This window comes from Eriocheir sinensis, chromosome 35, assembly GCF_024679095.1.
Source record: "Eriocheir sinensis breed Jianghai 21 chromosome 35, ASM2467909v1, whole genome shotgun sequence".
Taxonomy (NCBI): Eukaryota; Metazoa; Arthropoda; class Malacostraca; order Decapoda; family Varunidae; genus Eriocheir; species Eriocheir sinensis.
The window spans coordinates 9,980,359-9,998,728 of NC_066543.1; the positions used below are offsets into that span (position 1 = coordinate 9,980,359).

The 18,370-nt window shown below is 43.4% G+C and overlaps 1 long non-coding RNA gene across 1 annotated transcript in view; it reads right to left on the reverse strand.

Moving 5' to 3' along the window:
* Positions 1-18,370, reverse strand: part of LOC127007577 (uncharacterized) — a 42,925-nt gene that overhangs the window by 8,597 nt on the left and 15,958 nt on the right. Inside the window, exon 2 of the long non-coding RNA XR_007760294.1 lies at positions 16,631-16,682. This is a non-coding gene — a long non-coding RNA (uncharacterized LOC127007577). The remainder of the gene's footprint in view (positions 1-16,630; positions 16,683-18,370) is intronic.

Below are 18,370 nucleotides of genomic sequence, written 5' to 3' on the forward strand. Positions count from 1 at the left end.
CCTCCTACGTCTATGTCTATCCAGAACAGCCGTAAAATTATCAGACAGCGAAAGAGAAGAGAAAAAAATCATGAAGGCCTGCCAGGAACAGACTAAAGCGAGCATTCTGTTTTCTGTTTTCATATCATCCACAGCCAACTAGCTCTCACAGATTAGATATAAATAAAGAAAAATGGAAGATAAATAGATTTACAGTAGCTACGTGTGTTCCTACATCCCACAGTAGTTTTCCGATATTTGCAAAACATTGGATATTTTTTATACGTTACACCCACTGCCAGTAGTATAAATGGCTCCCGAAATCATTTTACACCCTACAGCAGCAAGTTGAAATTCATAAATGACTAAACATTCGTACACCACACGTCTTTCTTTTTACAGTTATTTTATTCTTCGTGTTCTTTGTAATACCTGTCTCATCTTCCCTCGTTGATAACAGACTTATGCTATCTGTTCTCTCATATGTGCATACAGCGGAGACTAAATATTCCTCCCGTAATTGACCTCTCTTTCGGCCACCTCTTTGGATTCTTTTTGGAAGCAGCGAGTAGCGGGCTTTTTTATTATTGTTTCCTTTTTTCGGTGCCCTTGAGCTGTCTCCTTTGTTGTAAAAAAAGCACTTGGCAGTTCACCAGAGTATTAAACAAGCTCAGAAAAGATCCTATGAAGTCAGGAACCAACTTTAAAATTGCATGATCTCACTTCCTCCCCCACGAGCGTACTTCAGTATTATCGTGAACGGAAACAACTTCATTAATCTGAGCAGACTTCAGCTTTCGTCAGGGGGAGACATACGACTCCTTCTGACTTAATGATTTGATCTCGAGTGAAAGACGCTTCCGCTTATCTATATGCACGTGCGTTAGTTATGTTTTTGTTTTCGTTGTTGCTGCCCACACGAGTACTCTCTCTCTCTCTCTCTCTCTCTCTCTCTCTCTCTCTCTCTCTCTCTCTCTCTCTCTCTCTCTCTCTCTCTCTCTCTCTCGCACACACACACACACACACACTAAGTACGGAAGACTGCGGGTCATAATTCACAGTAAGTAGTATTTATCCGGCAGGTAATGTGTGTGTGTGTGTGTGTGTGAGAGAGAGAGAGAGAGAGAGAGAGAGAGAGAGAGAGAGAGAGAGAGAGAGAGAGAGAGAGAGAGAGAGAGAGAGAGAGAGAGAGAGAGAGAGAGAGAGAGAGAGAGAGAGAGAGAGAGAGAGAGAGAGAGAGAGCGAGTGCATGGGAGGGGGAGGGAGGGAGGTCATAATGAATTGCGGGAGGATTCTCCAAACACACTCCAATTCGATAAACCAGACAGAACTTTGATATAGCCCACCATAAAACACACACACACACACACACACACACACACACACACACACACACACACACACACACGGCAGTAATTGGCAGGGACATGATTGGCTGTCAGAATTTTAATGACTTGCACGTATGATGTTTGAGTCCGTATGCAGGAGTGTACAATGCACCATGGTCTGAACACGTGCTAGACCCGTAATCGCCAGCCAGTACCCTCTCCGAATGGGCGACGGATCTTTGGGTGCGTCAGAGACCTCTCACCCACACAACCCTCGACTGACACCTGGCACCCATTCACTGCTGGGTGGACAGTGAGTGGGACGGATTAAAAGAGTCTACCCTTACGTCTTCACTCAGCCCGAGATAAGAAACAAGGACTTCTCGGTTTGTAATGTGTGTGTGTGTGTGTGTGTGTGTGTGTGTGTGTGTGTGTGTGTGTGTGTGTGTGTATGTGTATGTGTGTGTGTTATTCTCAAACTTTCGATGGGTGAGATGCCGAGGTTGCTTGAACTGTGAAGCTTCGGCGACTAAACCGAGTATTTAGTGGGCCAACTTTGGAAAGCAGAACTGGCAGCGATGTGGAATATGTGTGTGTAGTTGTGTGTGTGTGTGTGTGTGTGTGTGTGTGTGTGTGTGTGTGTGTGTGTGTGTGTGTGTGTGTGTGTGTGTGTGTGTGTGTTTGGGGGGGGGTGATTACTTAGTTGTAGAATGAGAGGTCTGAGGTACATTCCCAACGCCCAGTCTACATATATTAACTTATCCAGTCTCTTTTTCATCTGACATGCACGCTTCGCCGCTATCACCTTTTCATCCCCTTAAGTCTAAACAATTATTCTTCTGTGGGACAACTTTTCTGGATGAGTTGTTCAGACGTCTTTCTTTTTACAGTTATTTTATTCTCCGATTTATGCTTATTTGTTCCTCTAAGCCAGCCACCGGTCCTAGGGCTTTGCCAAGACGAGGATGCCGCTCAAGTGTTCCAGTAAGTTTGTATCCTTAGCCAGAGCTGGAGCATCGCTGGCTCGGAGGGTTCGTGTTGGTCTCCTGGGAACAGACGCCCGTATTCTAAGTTCTCCGTTACAGACACGGCACTAATTACCAACTCAAACAAACAACGGAATAATCTTAATTGTTTTATATCTTCACTGAATTTCACAATTAGAGTTGTAAAATTCCCGGGAATTTTTAATTGGGAAACTTTTCATGGGCTTTTTGTGAATTTTCGGGAACTTTCAGAATTGAGAAATTTTACGTTTAGCTATGGCGCCTTTGGGCTTTTTTTTCTTCTTCTTTTGAGGCTGAGGTTATTGTTGTCTCTTTAGACTTCACTTTTAGTGGTATGTTAGTGATTGTTTCTTAGCCCGGTTATGGCGCAGGCAGGATAGTTTAAGTGACGCCTATAGAGGCTCATGCAGCCCTCCGGTTAATCTAACCTAACCTAACAAAATCCCAGGCATCTACTATAGGTCTTGACTCAGAAAATTCATATAAGCTGCCGTACTAATGAGACTTTCTATATAACAAAGTGAGGTCATTCTTTGTTAATATGTACCATAAGGTGCTGGTTATCATGCATTTGAAGATACCCTTAACTTAGCCAACTTAAGCTGACAGTTACTATAGGTCTTCACTCAGAAAATTCATAAAAGCTTCCTTCCAAATGAGACTTACCATACAACAAAGTAACGTCATTCTTTGTTGATTAATACTATACAGTGCTGGCAACCATGTGTTTGGAGATACCCTAAACTTAACCTAACCTAACCTAACCTGACAAAACCCTAAACAGTTACTATACCTCTTGACTCAGAAAATTCATATATGCATCCTTACTAATGAGACTTTCTATACAACAAAGTGAAGCCATTCTTAGTTATTTTATACCATAAGTTGCTGGCTATCATGTGTTTGAAGATAACCTAAACTTATCCTAACCTAACCTAACCATACCCCACACAGTTACTGTAGATCTTGACTCTGAAAATTCATATATGCTTCCTTACTAAATGAGACTTTCTAAATAACACAGTGAAGGCTTTCTTTGTTAATTTATGCTATAGGAGTCTGGATATCATGTGTTTGGAATTTCCTTAAACTTAACCGAATCTATTGGAAATAATTTTTTGTTGCTTAAAACTTTTTTAATTGATAGTTATATTAACAAAAATTGGTTTGTTTATTACTACAAATACACGTGAAAAAGTTGAAATTTTCCGAAAATTTCCAAAACTCCCAGGTCTTGAGAATTCACGGAATCTTTCCTTGGGATGATCCATTTTTCCGAAAACTTTCCAACCCTTTGCACCCCTAATTACATATATCCCTTCCATTTATTTTCTTCGTTGAATTCACATGCTTTCCTCACAATTACTTCTTCCTCGGTATAATTGCGCCATACTATCACTAAGAGAAGACAAATATGTTGGATGTGGCTTTTAACGTGTTTTATTGATTCGTAGAAAGCTCGCAGGGGTCGGGGTCTGGTACACGGATAATGTTCGAACTGGTCTAAAAGGAAGGATGGCCTACAAAAGGAAACCGTGTATGTGGGCGAATGACCCCGGGTTCGAATCCTCACGAGCTAAAAAAAAAATATCTACTACAAATTACATCACCAGCATCATGGCGCACGTATTATATTAAAACGGGAATACAGTGTGCGGGACCCGTATTACTATGTACGTAACTTTTTTTTGTGCGTGTGTGTGTGTATTTATCTTTTTCCTCATTTGTTTTCCTCCTTTTCCTCAGAACACCTAATACGAAAGTTAACAAAGAAATGTGGCGATGACAAAAAAAAAAAATATGAGTAAAAAACGAGAATATAGAGAAAAGTGAAATATGATGGAGAAACAGACAGACATAAAAGGAGATACCCACGCACAGCCAACAGCCACGAGACATTAATTTTTCCGAGAGAGCAAAAGGAAGCCCCGCCAACAGCCTCCAACGATGACAAACAAATGTGTGTGTGTGTGTGTGTGTGTGTGTGTGAGAGAGAGAGAGAGAGAGAGAGAGAGAGAGAGAGAGAGAGAGAGAGAGAGAGAGAGAGAGAGAGAGAGAGAGAGAGAGAGAGAGAGAGAGAGAGAGAGAGAGAGAGAGAGAAAGAGAGAAATGAATCAGATGGGAATTTTTTTGTTGACACGGTGAGATGCAAGCAACAAGGGGAAAGAATAAAAAAGGACGTATACGAGAGACTGTAAACGCCTTAGACTTTCCTGTTCCAGCGTTCCACCGTCGCAGGTTATGACATGTAATATTATTATTATTATTATTATTTTTTTTAGTTTAAACTTGTTCCATTCAGGTCTTCGAGTCGATGATTAAAATCTGCGACCTTCAAAACATCTAGCATCGGTTTCAATCATCGCGTCTGGCCACTCCAGACTACTTAATTTTTCTTCCTTTAGGCCTATTTATATTTTTTTCTCTTGATTGACTATTTTTTCCTTTTTGTATTTTCCTTATATTTTACTTTGTGTCGTTCTTACTATATTTATTTCTTAAAATTACTTTTTTTAATCTCGTCTTATTTTTTTATGTTATACATGTGCTTCCCTTACCCAGGCAACGTTCATTATAATATAGAAACATACGTAAAAGAGTCAACGCTCCTTTCTACTGTTTTATAATATTTTTTTTTTTAACAATTTTGCAGTACAGGAAACAGCTCAAGGGCAATAAGCAAATAATAAACAAAAAGAACAACTAATCACTGTTCCTGTAGTTATTTAAACCTTGAATAATTACTCTATTGGCACCTTTAGCAATAATGTTCTTAAAAATTAGAGTGCTCCGGGCTTTTTTTTGGTCAGCTTCGTTTGCTGCAGAAAAAAAAGTATTTTCATATATATAAAGGCCTGTGAGAAAAGAGTGGACTTGCCCTTTAAACGTATTGTTGCTGGCGTTTCGTTCTAAAGGGAGGAGAAAAATGACGCAGCAAACAAGGATCAGGTTGAGTGTTGCCGGGGACCTAAAAAAACATTATATAATACAGACTCCTCCCTCATAACACCCTCGCCGTTGTATAATGCTCTTTCACAACGCTTCAAACTTAATTAAACTATTGAAATTGAATGATTACAAAAACTTTTATATCCCGTCCTCCTCCTCCTCTTCCTCCTCCTCGGGGATATTTCTCTCTCTCTCTCTCTCTCTCTCTCTCTCTCTCTCTCTCTCTCTCTCTCTCTCTCTCTCTCTCTCTCTCTCTCTCTCTCTTTCTCTCTCTCACACACACACACACACACACAAGAGGAGACTGAATATTTGTACCACAAGATAAACCTTAGAAACGAAGACTCTCGGGTTTGTGTATCTTGATCCGCTCAGCCGAGTCGCTACACTCGCTACACTCTACACGGCCTACTCCTACTCCTATTCCGAAATACACCTCAGAAACATCCCAAACACACCCTACCTATATCTATGCAGCACCCAACTCTCACCCCTCTCTCTCTTATCCCCTTTCACTTTTTCTCTTTTCCTCTTCCCCACATTCTTTATTCCACCTGCCTCTCTCTTTTCTCCCTCCCTCTCCTTTACCTCTTTTCCTTCCTCCTCCTCCTCCTCCTCCTCCTCCTCCTCTTTCCTCCTCAATGTCTCCAATCTCCCCGACACAATCGCCTTTGCTGCTCATAAATCCGGAGTTAATAATCCCTAATCCTATTTCTAAGGCCTCCTTCACCTCATCTCCGGGAAAATACATCCTTGACTGCCCGTCCACACACACACACACACACACACACACACACACACACACACAAAGAGAGAGCGAACGTGTGTGTGTCTCGTTTTTTGGTGTTTATATGCAAGTTTACGTGTATGTATGTGTGTGTGTGTGTGTGTGTGTGTGTGTGCGTGTGTGTAGGCGCGCATTCAGCTTCGTATTGAGAGCCTGCCATTGAACTGATCCAAGAGGAGTGTTGTGATTATACTCCAACGTGTGCATGTGATATCTGGGGGAAGGTTGAGTGGGTGTAAGTATAGGTGTATGGGAGTGGGGGCGTGTGTATTGATGGATAAGGGTGTTGTTGTGCATATGTATAATGTCTATGTAAGTATGTATGCATGTATGTATGTATGTATGTATGTGTGTATAATGCCCGTGGAAGCTGGTGTGACAGATTATACCAAAGGATGTTGCGCTTACTTGATCATGTTCTCCTGCCATTTCTTCCATGCACCGTCATCTCCAGAAGAAATGAAGTCCTTTTGCTGCCCATCTCACAATCTTTCTTTTTAATAGTAATGGAGACAGCGTGAAGGGCAAACAAACAACAGTGGTAGAAAGAAGATCCTCCGAGTCAGAAAAAACACACCTTAAGACCATACCAGAAAAAGAAATACAACCTAGACATACAACCATACAACAAACAGCCATTCTAAAAACACACACATACAACCAATATTCATAAAACAAACACATACAACTATACAACAAATAGCCATACTAACAGCCCACATACAACCAACATTCATACAACCATACCTCAAACAGCCATACAACGAAGAGCCATACATATTACTATACAACAAACAGCCATACAAACAACACGCATACAACCAACATTCCTTTAACCAACATGCGCATAACCAAACGTCAAGCAAAAATCAATCATACACAATCAACCCCACTATAAACAACCAACAACTACACCATCATGCACCGAGCAGTCATACAACGCACATTCATACATCAGGGACAGCCGACCGTCACCCTGGGGCTTTGTTGACCTCTACCCCAGCCCCCCCAAGGCCCCCCAACCCCTTTTTCATGCCTGTCTGTCAGATCAACCTTGATGTGTCTGGCCCCGGGAGAGTGTGCAGCCCCAACCGGTAAAAAGTATTGTGCTCTTCCAAATCCGAATCGAGAGAGGGCTAAGGCTCGTATGATGCATCCCGGATAAAAGTTTCATATTATGGGGTATTAGGCCGTTTGCTGTGGCGTCCAAGTCATGTGATTCCCTTCGGCAGCACGTGGGTCTCAGGGGATGTTCGGCTGAGTTGCTTTTGACGCCTCCGTTGACAAAATATTGGAAAGAGTCTATCAGCATTATTTTTGTCTTCCGATAGTACCCGGGACACTTAGAGGGAAACATTAGATACAGAGTCGAAGTAGACCTTTCCCCTGGCCTTTCGTTCGTTTTTCTTTTGTTCGGAGGAATGTCCAGCGGGCTTTTTTTCTTGTTTTTTGTTCTTTACCCTTGAACAGCCCATCTCGCTGTAAAAAAGACAACGATATTTTGTTTGCGCGTTGCCTCAGCGCTTAACTTCGTCTCCTCCGCCGTAATTCCGTCCCCCTTGACAAGATATTTCAAAGAGTCAATCAACGTAATTATTGTCTTTCGATGGTACTCGCCACGCAAATTAAAAGGAAAAAGTAGCGACACACAAACAAAGGCGAATTAAACGCTCTTTTACGCGTTGCCTCTGAACAGAATTTGCTCTCCTCCAAGATTGCTCTCCTGGACCTTTGAGTTCGTGGCGAGTGTTTTCTCTCACCGCAGAACACAGAGTCGATCGTAATATTAATTCTATGCCGATTAACGAATTGCTTTCCACAGTCACTTCTTTATCGGATTCGCTGCTAAGTTCGGTATCATATTCACCATAGAGTGTGTGTGTGTGTGTGTGTGTGTGTGTGTGTGTGTGTGTGTGTGTGTGTGTGTGAAAGCCATATACACTGAAATAAATGGAATAAAAATAAATTCATCCGTATATTTTTTCAGGATTAATAAAATGCTGACATTGTATTTTTTCCACTTTTTTTCCACGGAACGAGTGAGTGTTCGGGAGATAGTGGGGGTGGGGAGGTGGGGGGGTGGGGGGTTAGTGGTGGTAGTGAGTGACTATCGAACTCTCTCTCTCTCTCTCACCCCTATATCCCATCAATCCCCCCCCCCTCATTCTCCCCTCCAACCCTCCTTCCCATCCCTGCCCTGCCCGACTTTTCCTTCTCTTTCCTCTCTTCCCTCTCATCTTTTTCCGTTCCTTCATCACCGCCTTTTTAATGTCCTTCAAACCCTACTCTTGCCTTTCCTCCCCGCCCCTCCCCTCCCCTCCCCCTTCCTTCCACTAAAACGCCCTCCAGCATAGCTTTACCCTCCTCTTCTACGGCCCTCTTAACGTCACTCCGCCCCTTCCTTATTTACCCTCCTTCCTGTGCCGACCCTGACCACGCCCCTCTCCAGGCTGCCCCTCTCTTCCCCTCTCCAACTATGCCCCCCTTTGCTGTACCGCCCCGCACTGCCCTACCCTTCCTAGCCTTCCCCTCTCTTCCTCTTTTAGTTTACACCCCCCTCCTGCCCCTCCCACTGCGTCCTCCCCTCTCCCAGGCTTCACCTCTCTCCCCCTCTCGGTGACGTCATCTCGCATTGGAGGCCCAGATCAGTAAACAGAGATATTAGACTAATCTGTCCCACGCGTCAAGGGGGGGGGGAGAGAGAGAGAGAGAGAGAGAGAGAGAGAGAGAGAGAGAGAGAGAGAGAGAGAGAGAGAGAGAGAGAGAGAGAGAGAGAGAGAGAGAGAGAGAGAGAGTAGGGGGGTGGGTGGTAGTCCGGAAGGGAAAAAATATAGAGAAATAAAATGCCGTGTCATACTTTTGTCCCTCGTAATATCTTTATGTCTTCATTTTATGTATGGCTCCTTCATGCCCTCCTTCACCTTTTTCTTTTTTATCCTCCTCCTCCTCCTCCTCCTCCTCCTCCTCCTCCGTTTATTTTTTGTTGCTGTTCTTGTCCATGTTCTTCTTTCACGATCTCCTTTTCCAGTTCCTTCCTCCTCTACGGCTGTTATTTTTGTTACGTATCTTTCTTTTCTACTATTCATATCCTCCTCCTCCTCCTCCTCCTCCTCCTCCTCCTCCTTCTTCATTTTGCGTCACTCAGTTTTCTATCAAAGGGAAAATAATTGCTTCTCGAAGGAAATTATGTTGACACTCATTTCCTTTCACCTGTATTTTTCCCTCCTCCACTCTCCCTCACTTCCTGCTTTCCTCCCTCCCTCCTCTCTCCCTCCCATCTTCCTCCTCTTTTGCACTCCTCTTTGCACGCCCTTTCCTCCCTCCCTCCTTCCTTCCTCATCACTACATATCCCTTGCCATTTTTTCCGACTTCCTACTTATCTTCCTTTTTCCTTTCTTCCTTTTTCTTCCTTCTTGTCTCCTTTTTTTCTTTATCTTTCGTATTTTTCTTTATCATTTTTTTCTTTTTTTTTCTTTTTACCTTTTTTCTCTTCCCTTTCTTCCTTTTTTTCCTTTTTCCTTTTTTCTTCATTTTTTCCTTCTTCCCTTTTTCTTCCTTCCCTCATCTTTTTCTTCCTCCCTTTTCTTCCATTTTTCCTTCCCTCGCTATCACCTATTTATTATCCTTTCTTCCTCCCTCCTTCTTTACCTTAACATCTCTACCTTTTCCTCCCTCCTTCTCTCTCCTTCATCCTTCCCTCCATCTATCTTTCTGTCCCTCCATCTCTTCCTCCCTTCATTAAATTATTCCTTTTAACCCCTTTTTTCTTCCATCCATTCCCCTTTTCGTTCTTTCTCTTCCTTCTTTCTACCCACCTTTTTTTGCTTCATTCCTTCCTTTCATCCTTATATCCCTCACTTTATCTTTTTCTCCTTCTTTCCCTCTCTTCTTCATCTCTTACTTTTCTCTCCAAAATTGTCCTCCTCCTTACCTCCTCCGGTTTCCCTTCCTTCATAAATTCTTCTTCCTTCACCATTACATTTTTCTCCTCCTCAATTTTCTCCCTCGCTCCCTTTCTTCCTTCCTATCTCTGTTCCTTCTTCATCATCATCATCATCATCACTATTCTTTTCTTCCTTTTCTTCTCCCCTTGTCAGTTCCTCGTCTCTTTCTCTCCGCCACTTTCTCTCCCTTCCTTCCTTCTTGATTTCCTACTTAACTCCCTCTGGTTCCTTCCCGCCCTTCATCCTTTACCCCCTCCCTCATATCTGTTTCCTTATATTCCCTTCCTTCCTCCCACCCTCCCTTCCTCCCTGCCTCATCTATCACTCCTTCACCCCATCATCTGAACACTGCTATATGAGCCACTTCTCTCTCTCTCTCTCTCTCTCTCTCTCTCTCTCTCTCTCACACACACACACACACACACACACACACACACACACAGAAAGAGAGAGAGAGAGAGAGAGAGAGAGAGAGAGAGAGAGAGAGAGAGAGAGAGAGAGAGAGAGAGAGAGAGAGAGAGAGAGAGACGAAAAAGACCACACACCTTAAAGGTCGCACAGCAAGGCTATAATTAGTCTCTTAATTACGGAGTAAGTGAAGGGGATAATTAGTCGTAGTCGTCCTCCTCCTCCTCCTCTTCCGTCGACCCGGCACGCCTATATACACCTCCAGCTGCCGAGATCACGACTTAGCAGAAAAAGCAGAAGAAGAAAACGAAGAAGAAATAGGAAAATTAAGAACATATATATCAAAAGTGGAGCAACAACAACAACAACAACAACAACAACAACAACATATGCGCAGAGGAAGATAATGATGGCGTGTACACTTCAGAGTTGGGAAGGGAATGAATGAGAAGGGACATATGACCAATAGGGAAGGGAAATGAAGGGAAAGGTCACGTGATAATTAAGAAAGTGATGAATGAAGGCAATGAAGGGAAGGGAAGTAACACGTAACCGTTAGGGAGGGGAAGGGAAGGAAAGATAATGAAAAAGAAAGGGAAGGTGAAAAGGAAAGGGAAGAGAATGGAAGAAAAGGGAAGGGAAGGGAGGGGAAGGGAAGCTAAGGGAACGGAAGGGAAAGGATGGGATACGAGTTGAGCAGGAAAGGAATATGAAGGGAAGGGAAGGGAAGGGAAGGGAAGGGAAGGGAAGGGAAGGGATGGGAAGGGAAGAGAAGGGAAAGAAAGAGAAGGGAAGGGGAGGGAAGGGAAGGGAAGGGAAGGGAAGGAAAGGGAAGGGAAGGGAAGAGGAGGGGAGGGGAGGGAAGGGAAGGGATGGGAAGGGAAGGGAAGGGAAGGGAAGGGACGGGAAGGGAAGGGAAGGGACGGGACGGGACGGGAAGAGGTGTGTGTGTATTACTTTAGTGGTATAATGAGACAGCTGACAGACATGAAGGGAAGAAGTCCGACTTATTGGTAAGGGGAGACGAGAGGAGACAGAAAAACAGACAGACATTGAAACAAACAACCAGACACAGACAGACACCCAGACACACAAAGTAACAGACAGCGGCAAAGAAACGTCCTTCGCGTCGCTGGAGCTCGCGTATAGTCAAAAAATTTCCACTCTCCATCATTAACTCGAAGCTTTTTTTTAATGCTGCCTCTTTCATGTTAATTGACACCTCCATCCTTCACGTAATTAACCAGACGTGTCACCCTCCCTACCCTCCCCCCGCCCTCCTCTAGCGACCAGCCCAGCAACTGAGAACGAGAGGCGAAGCGAAGATGAAAGAAGTAGGCAGTCGTGTAGGGGAGGTTTGTCAAGGTGCCCCCTCCGACGACGACCCGCCAGCAGCAGAAAATGGGGAGGTGAAGCGAAAATATGTTTAGTGCAATCAAGGGAGGTGTTTCAAGGTACATAAGAGAAGACTGTTCAATGAAGTTAGGGAGGCAGAGAAGAGGAAAGAAGAGAAGAGAAGTGAAGAGCAGAGGGGAGGTTCTTCAAGGCGTGTAAGAGAGAATACAAAATCAAGTATGAGTAGTGAAAAGAAGAGAAGAAAAGAGAAGAAAAGAGAGGAAAGTAGAGGGAGGTTCTTCAAGGTGCCTAAGGAAGAAATCTACATAGTAAAGAAAAGGATAAAAGATAAGAGAGGAGAAGAGAAGAGAAGAGAAGAGGAGAGAAGAAAAGAGAAGAGAAGAAAAGATAAGAAAAGAGAAGAGAAGAGAAGAGAGAAGAAGAGAAAAAAAAAGAGAAAAGGAAGAGAAATAGAGTTTTTTCGACATACTTTTAAGGGTTACGCTGGACTACTCAATGGGTCTCCACTTCTGTACAACTAGATGACTAGAGCTCTTGACCCCATTACAAGGGAGGCCTAATGAGTCGTGAGGGTGAAGAGAGAGGGTCGTGGAAGGGAAGGGATGGCAGCGAGAAGAGAAAGATCGGGTATGTTCGCCAGTTTGTACGCAGCTTTCCATTTAGTACTCGAATAAGGGAGGAAAAATAACCAGTACTCTGAAACTATGAGTGGATGTAAAAATGCAGGCAATAGAAAAGGCGAGAAGTTCAGGAAGGTTGAGAGATACTATTTTGGTGTGTGTGTGTGTGTGTGTGTGTGTGTGTGTGTGTGTGTGTGTGTGTGTGTGTGTGTGTGTGTGTTACATTGGGTCATTACGCAACACAAGACGAACAAATTATATTATTATGTTTTTTGTCATCCGAGTAATGTGCTGTGATAATCGTTCTCTCTCTCTCTCTCTCTCTCTCTCTCTCTCTCTCTCTCTCTCTCTCTCTCTCTCTCTCTCTCTCTCTCTCTCTCTCTCTCTCTCTCTCTCTCTCACTAACTAGTTCTGGAAGCGGTAACTTTTCATCGTCAGACAGTCAGTTAGAAGAGGAGGAGGAGGAGGAGGAGGAGGAGGAGAAGGAGGAAAAGGAGGAGGAGGAGGAGGAGGAGGAGGAGGAGGAGGAGGAGGAGGAGGAGGAGGAGAAGGAGGAAACATGGAAATGCAGGCAATGGAAAGCCTATTGACTCATTACGAGGTCGCACTCTAGTGATTTAATCTGCTCGAGAGTCACTTCGTGCCTGCACAGCAGATGAAGGCGCTTCCTATTCGGTTTACTCCTGACGCAACGAAATAACGGTCCATCCGATTCTTAAATGAGGCGATGGTATTTCTCACCTGCAAATTCTGAAGGAAGTGTTCCAATGGCGGATGACTCGGCTTGAGAAGAAACTCCTGCCAGTGTGTGTAGCTTAAATTGGTAGACCGTTATCTCTAGTTCATGTGTTGATTTGGAACTGAAAGAATTTAGAGTGAGCGACGTAAAGAGATTTAGTAGCCTGAGTTGATCTTCATTCCGTGGAGCCCTTGAGTGGGAAATCATTTTCGGAGCGCGTTGCTGAACTCTCTCCAGTAATTCAATGTCCTTCCTGTAATAAGGGGACCAAAACTGTTCCGCATATTCGAGGTGAGACCTTACCATTGAATTATACAATGATAACATTACTTCTGCCGTCTTGAACTCGAAGTTCCTCGCTGTGAAACCGAGCAGGTATTGGTTTGTTATAATATTTTTTTAGTGTTTTGCTTGTCTCAAGTCACTGCTAATGGTGATAAGGAGAAGGAAGAGGATGAAACATGTTCAGGCAAGTAACAGAAAGTTTTTGGCTCAAAACGAGGCTGCCTTTAATCAGATCATTCGGCATGTCGTAAATTACCTTATGGGAAACCTGTAACCGGGGCGACGGTGGTGCTCCACGCGGCGCGCGCTTAACTTGTGATGGCAGCTGTATGTGATGGCACTGAACACATCACTGTTTAGGCGAATGTTGGCAAATGTTTGTTATAACAATATATACTGCTTCTTTACTATCATTTACATAACGTTGCAGTGATTTGGAAAGCTTACTAATATTCTAAAGGAAATAAAAACACACAAGTTTGGCTCGTCACTGACAGCTGCACATGACTGACTGTTGCTGGTCACTGGCATCTCACACCTGCCTCTTGACCTGACACACGGCCTACGACTGTGGTTTTGATCGTTATCTTAAACTATTAGTACATTTTTTCGTGTTGTTATAACCACTTGTAAAATGGAAACATGGAATGGAAAGATATACAACAGGAAGCCTATTGGCTCACATTTCGAAGTTGCCTAGTGACATGATCTCCCTGGCCGTCACTTTGTTCCTGCAGAGCAGTTCAAAAAACTCCGCTGCATACGTTCAGTTTACTCCTACCGTCACTAAGTAACAGTCAATGCGATTTTTAAAGGAGTTGATGGTTTCTGCACTTACTACTTCAACAGGGAGGTTGTTTCAATGGTGGGAGAAGAAACTCCTAACAATGTCTGTATTGTATCGCTTCGCTTGAATGGGTAGGCCGTTGTTTCTAGTTCTTGAGTTGGTTTGTGGATCAAAAAACTTGGAGTCGACAACGATACTTAAATTCTTTAGGTACTTGAAGACCTGAATCACATCTCCTCGTAAGAGTCATATTTTCCAGCGAAGAGAGGTTCAGTCGCCTGAGTCGTTCTTCCTACGGCAGGTCCGCTGCGACTGGAACGGATTGGCTTTCACTGGTGGCCTGGTAACATGTCTTTCTCTGCCTCTGCGGTGGATAGTGGAGTGTTTCCCATGTGGTATTGGTGTGCTGGATATCCCCTCCCAAGGTGTACGACTTTGTATTTTTTTCATTGAATTGTAGCAGGCACTTTTTGTTCCATTCCTATAGCAGTCAACTGGTTAAGGGTGGAATCATCTTCGTAGCGCGTCGCTGAATGCTCTCTAATAATTCAATGTCTTTTCTGTAATTAGGGGCCCAGAACTGCTCTGCAAACTTGAGGTAAGGTCGTACCATTGAGTTATATAAGAATAACATTACTTCCGGCGTCTTACACACTAAGTTCCTCGCAAAAACCCGAGGGTAGTGTTGGCTTTGTTATATGCTTTTTTTATAGTGCTTTGCGGCTGAATTTAAGAAGTAGAAGACTGCTATTAAGATTGGGAAAGTTGATGAGACGAAGAGCCTTTGACTCCACTCTGTCTAACAGAGCTGTGTGTGTGGAGTCCCTCCCCACACACACGAGATGTATACTCCATACGAGGGCGGACAAGGCCTCTCTTTATGGAAAGCATCTGAAGACGTCCCAAGTGTCATCGATTATTCTAAAACTGAGGCAGACGTTGATATGGTTCCAAATAGCAATTCACGGCCTAGGTTGAAGTTAGCCTTCCGATAGTTTGGTATCCATGATGGATTATCGATGAGTTTGTGTTGAATACTGACGTTAAAGGAGGAGGAGGAGGAGGAGGAGGAGGAGGAGGAGGAGGAGGAGGAGGAGGAGGAGGAGGAGGAGGAGGCCGACGACGACGAGGAGAAAGAGGAAGAGAAGAGGAGGAGTAGGGAGAGGAAAAGATAAAAAAAAAGAATAGGAAGAGGAGAAAGAGGAGGAGGGGGTGGAAGAGGTGGAAGGGGAGAAGCAGCAACAAAGCGACAGTAATGAAGACAATAATAATAATGATAATGACGGCGATAATGATGACAACACAGTCCCAGGGCAGCCATTAGCATCTACCTTCATCTCGCGGAGGAGACGCGTCATAATGAGGTTAAAGGGAGGCGGACAAGAGCGCCTTATTATTTCACTTCTTTTTCTTTCTTTTCTTTCTTTACTTTCTTTTATTCGTTAACGAGACTGTGATGAGAAAGGATTCAAAATTTATATCGACTGTATAGGATGGATGACGAGAGAGAGAGAGAGAGAGAGAGAGAGAGAGAGAGAGAGAGAGAGAGAGAGAGAGAGAGAGAGAGAGAGAGAGAGAGAGAGAGAGAGAATCAGGCATTACCCCCTCCCCCCCCCCCCACACACACACACGCACGCACGCACACGCACACACAGACACACACAAAAAAGACTGACAGAAAGATTAACATTAAAAAGCGCACAACCTACACAAAAACAAATCTGGATACGCGTCGTTACTAATTTCAGCGTCAAGCCGAGATAGTGCATGTCCGCTCTAAGCCCTCACACTAAGCCCTAATCTCGGTCACTGCACCACAAAGCCTGTATTACCGACACACAAAAGTCATGAACATTCTCACTCACCAATCAAAAGTTTCACGCGTTCATCTTTTTCTCTTCTTTTTGGAGCGAAACGACTGATAGACACTGATACATTCTTTACACAGATGATTGACACTAAGCTATGCAGAAGTCAATTATCACATTCTCCCAACGTCGGATGTGTATTTTATGTGGTTAATTTGACCTTATATATACGTCGAATGTGTATGTTATGTGGCTAATTTCTCTTTATACGTTCATTTTTGGGACGGAGTTAGAAGTGTTTGATTTTCACAGTGAAGTCAGTATATTATTAACTCAAGTCGTGAAAAGTGGTATAAAAAAATCATCAACACAAACTAACCACGCCTTGAAAAACGGGTCCAAAGAGTCATATCAGCCACATTATTGTTAACTAAGCAATGCTACGCTTAAAAATCTCAGGCGAATATATCTTAGGCTGAGGTAGGTTAGTTGTTGTTGTTTTCTAATCGGGTGAGGTTGAGACGCTTGGCAGACTTTCCCTTGGTAGATACAATGCAGACAGACACACACAAGCAAGTAATCAGATAAGATGGACGGATAAACAGACAAACAGCAACGCACAGCTTCCTTACCTTACCACTCCTCTGGGACGGACGATCGGCTGGCAATTAATTTTCCCACGTCCTGAAAAAAATATAGACGAATAAATATATGATAGAAGTAATTTAGATATTATCAAAGATATATGTTTCATTTCGCAACGCAATTTCAAAGGGCAGCATCCGTGTATTTAGTCTTTACATAATTTTGTAATAAAACTAAAGAAGATATATGTCCTAGAAGATCTAAAATATATCACTTTTCTTTTCTCGTAATCATCTTATCGGTTTATGATTGAAAGGTAACAATAAGAAAAGGTCTCAGAAGGCATATGTCCATCCATGCTTTTCTATCGAATCTAAATATTGAAGAAAAAACATGTATAAAGATTGTATAAGAAACTAACCCGAAAAAATAAACACTACTTTCTTTTTTAGCGTAATCAATGTATAGTCTAATGAAGTGAAGGTGTTCGTGTATTAAGGACAAGAATCAGAACACATGAACCACGAGGACACAACAAATCAAGAGCTGGTGCCGTGTCAGTGAGGGAGAGGGGGAGGAGAGAGGGAGGCATAGGGAGGAGATGGTGGGAGGGATGGAGAGGAGAGAGGAAGGGGAAGGAGAGATGGTGAGAGGAAGGAGAGGGAGAGAGAGGAGGGAGGAGAGGGGAAGGAGAGAGGGTGAGGAGAAGGAAAGGGAGAGAGGGGAAGGAGAGAGAGGAAGAGGGAGGAGAGGAAAGCAGGTTATGTAAAGGGAGGGAGGGGAGGGAGGGGAAGGAGAGGGAAGGAGGGGTAGACGAGGGAGGGAGGAAGGAAGACTAAGATAAGAATGGGATTATTGGGAAGGAGGAGAGAGGTAAGAAAGGAGGAGAAAGTGAAAGTGAAGGAAACAAGGACGGTGAAGAAAGATAAAGGTATGACGACGTATGAAGAGAGAGAGAGAAAGTGAAGGAGAAATAAGGAAAAATAGAAGATTGGAGAGAAATAGAAGGATACGTGCATGTAGGAAAGTGAAGGGAAAGAGAGGTAAGGAGTGGAGAAAGAGAAAGGGTGGAGGAGACGAGTAAGAAAGCCGCAGGAAAAAAGAAAAGGTGCAGGAGAAGAAAGAGAAAGAAGGGAAAAGACGGAGAGGAAGAAAAGGGGGGAGGGAAAAGGAGAAGTGGAAGAGGGAGAGGAAGAGGAAAACAAAAAGTAGAGTGTTGAGAATGAAAGAAAAAAAAATCAGATGTGAGAGAGAGAGAGAGAGAGAGAGAGAGAGAGAGAGAGAGAGAGAGAGAGAGAGAGAGAGAGAGAGAGAGAGAGAGAGAGAGAGAGAGAGAGAGAGAGAGAGAGAGAGAGAGAGAGAGAGAGAGAGAGAGAGAGAGAGAGAGAGTATCAGAGGGGACAGGTAGGGGGCTTATGTCACCTTATTATCTCATTACCTGGCCTCGCTGGGAACTAATTAACCTTCCAAAGCTCATCTCAACACCGGCAATTTATTTTTCATCTGCGAACCCGATCTTTGCCGAGTGATGGTTCGTGACGCAGGGAACGACGGACAAACAGGCCGATAGACGGTGATAGATAGATTGATAGATAGGAAGACCGATAAACAGAGACAGATAGATGTAGATAGATAGATAGTAAAAATAACGATAGAGAAACAGGGATAGATAGATTTATAGATAGCAAAACGACCGATAAACAGAGATAGATAAAGATAGATAGATAGATAGATAGACAGATAGATAGATAGATAGATAGTAAAAAGAACGATAGAGAAACACGAAT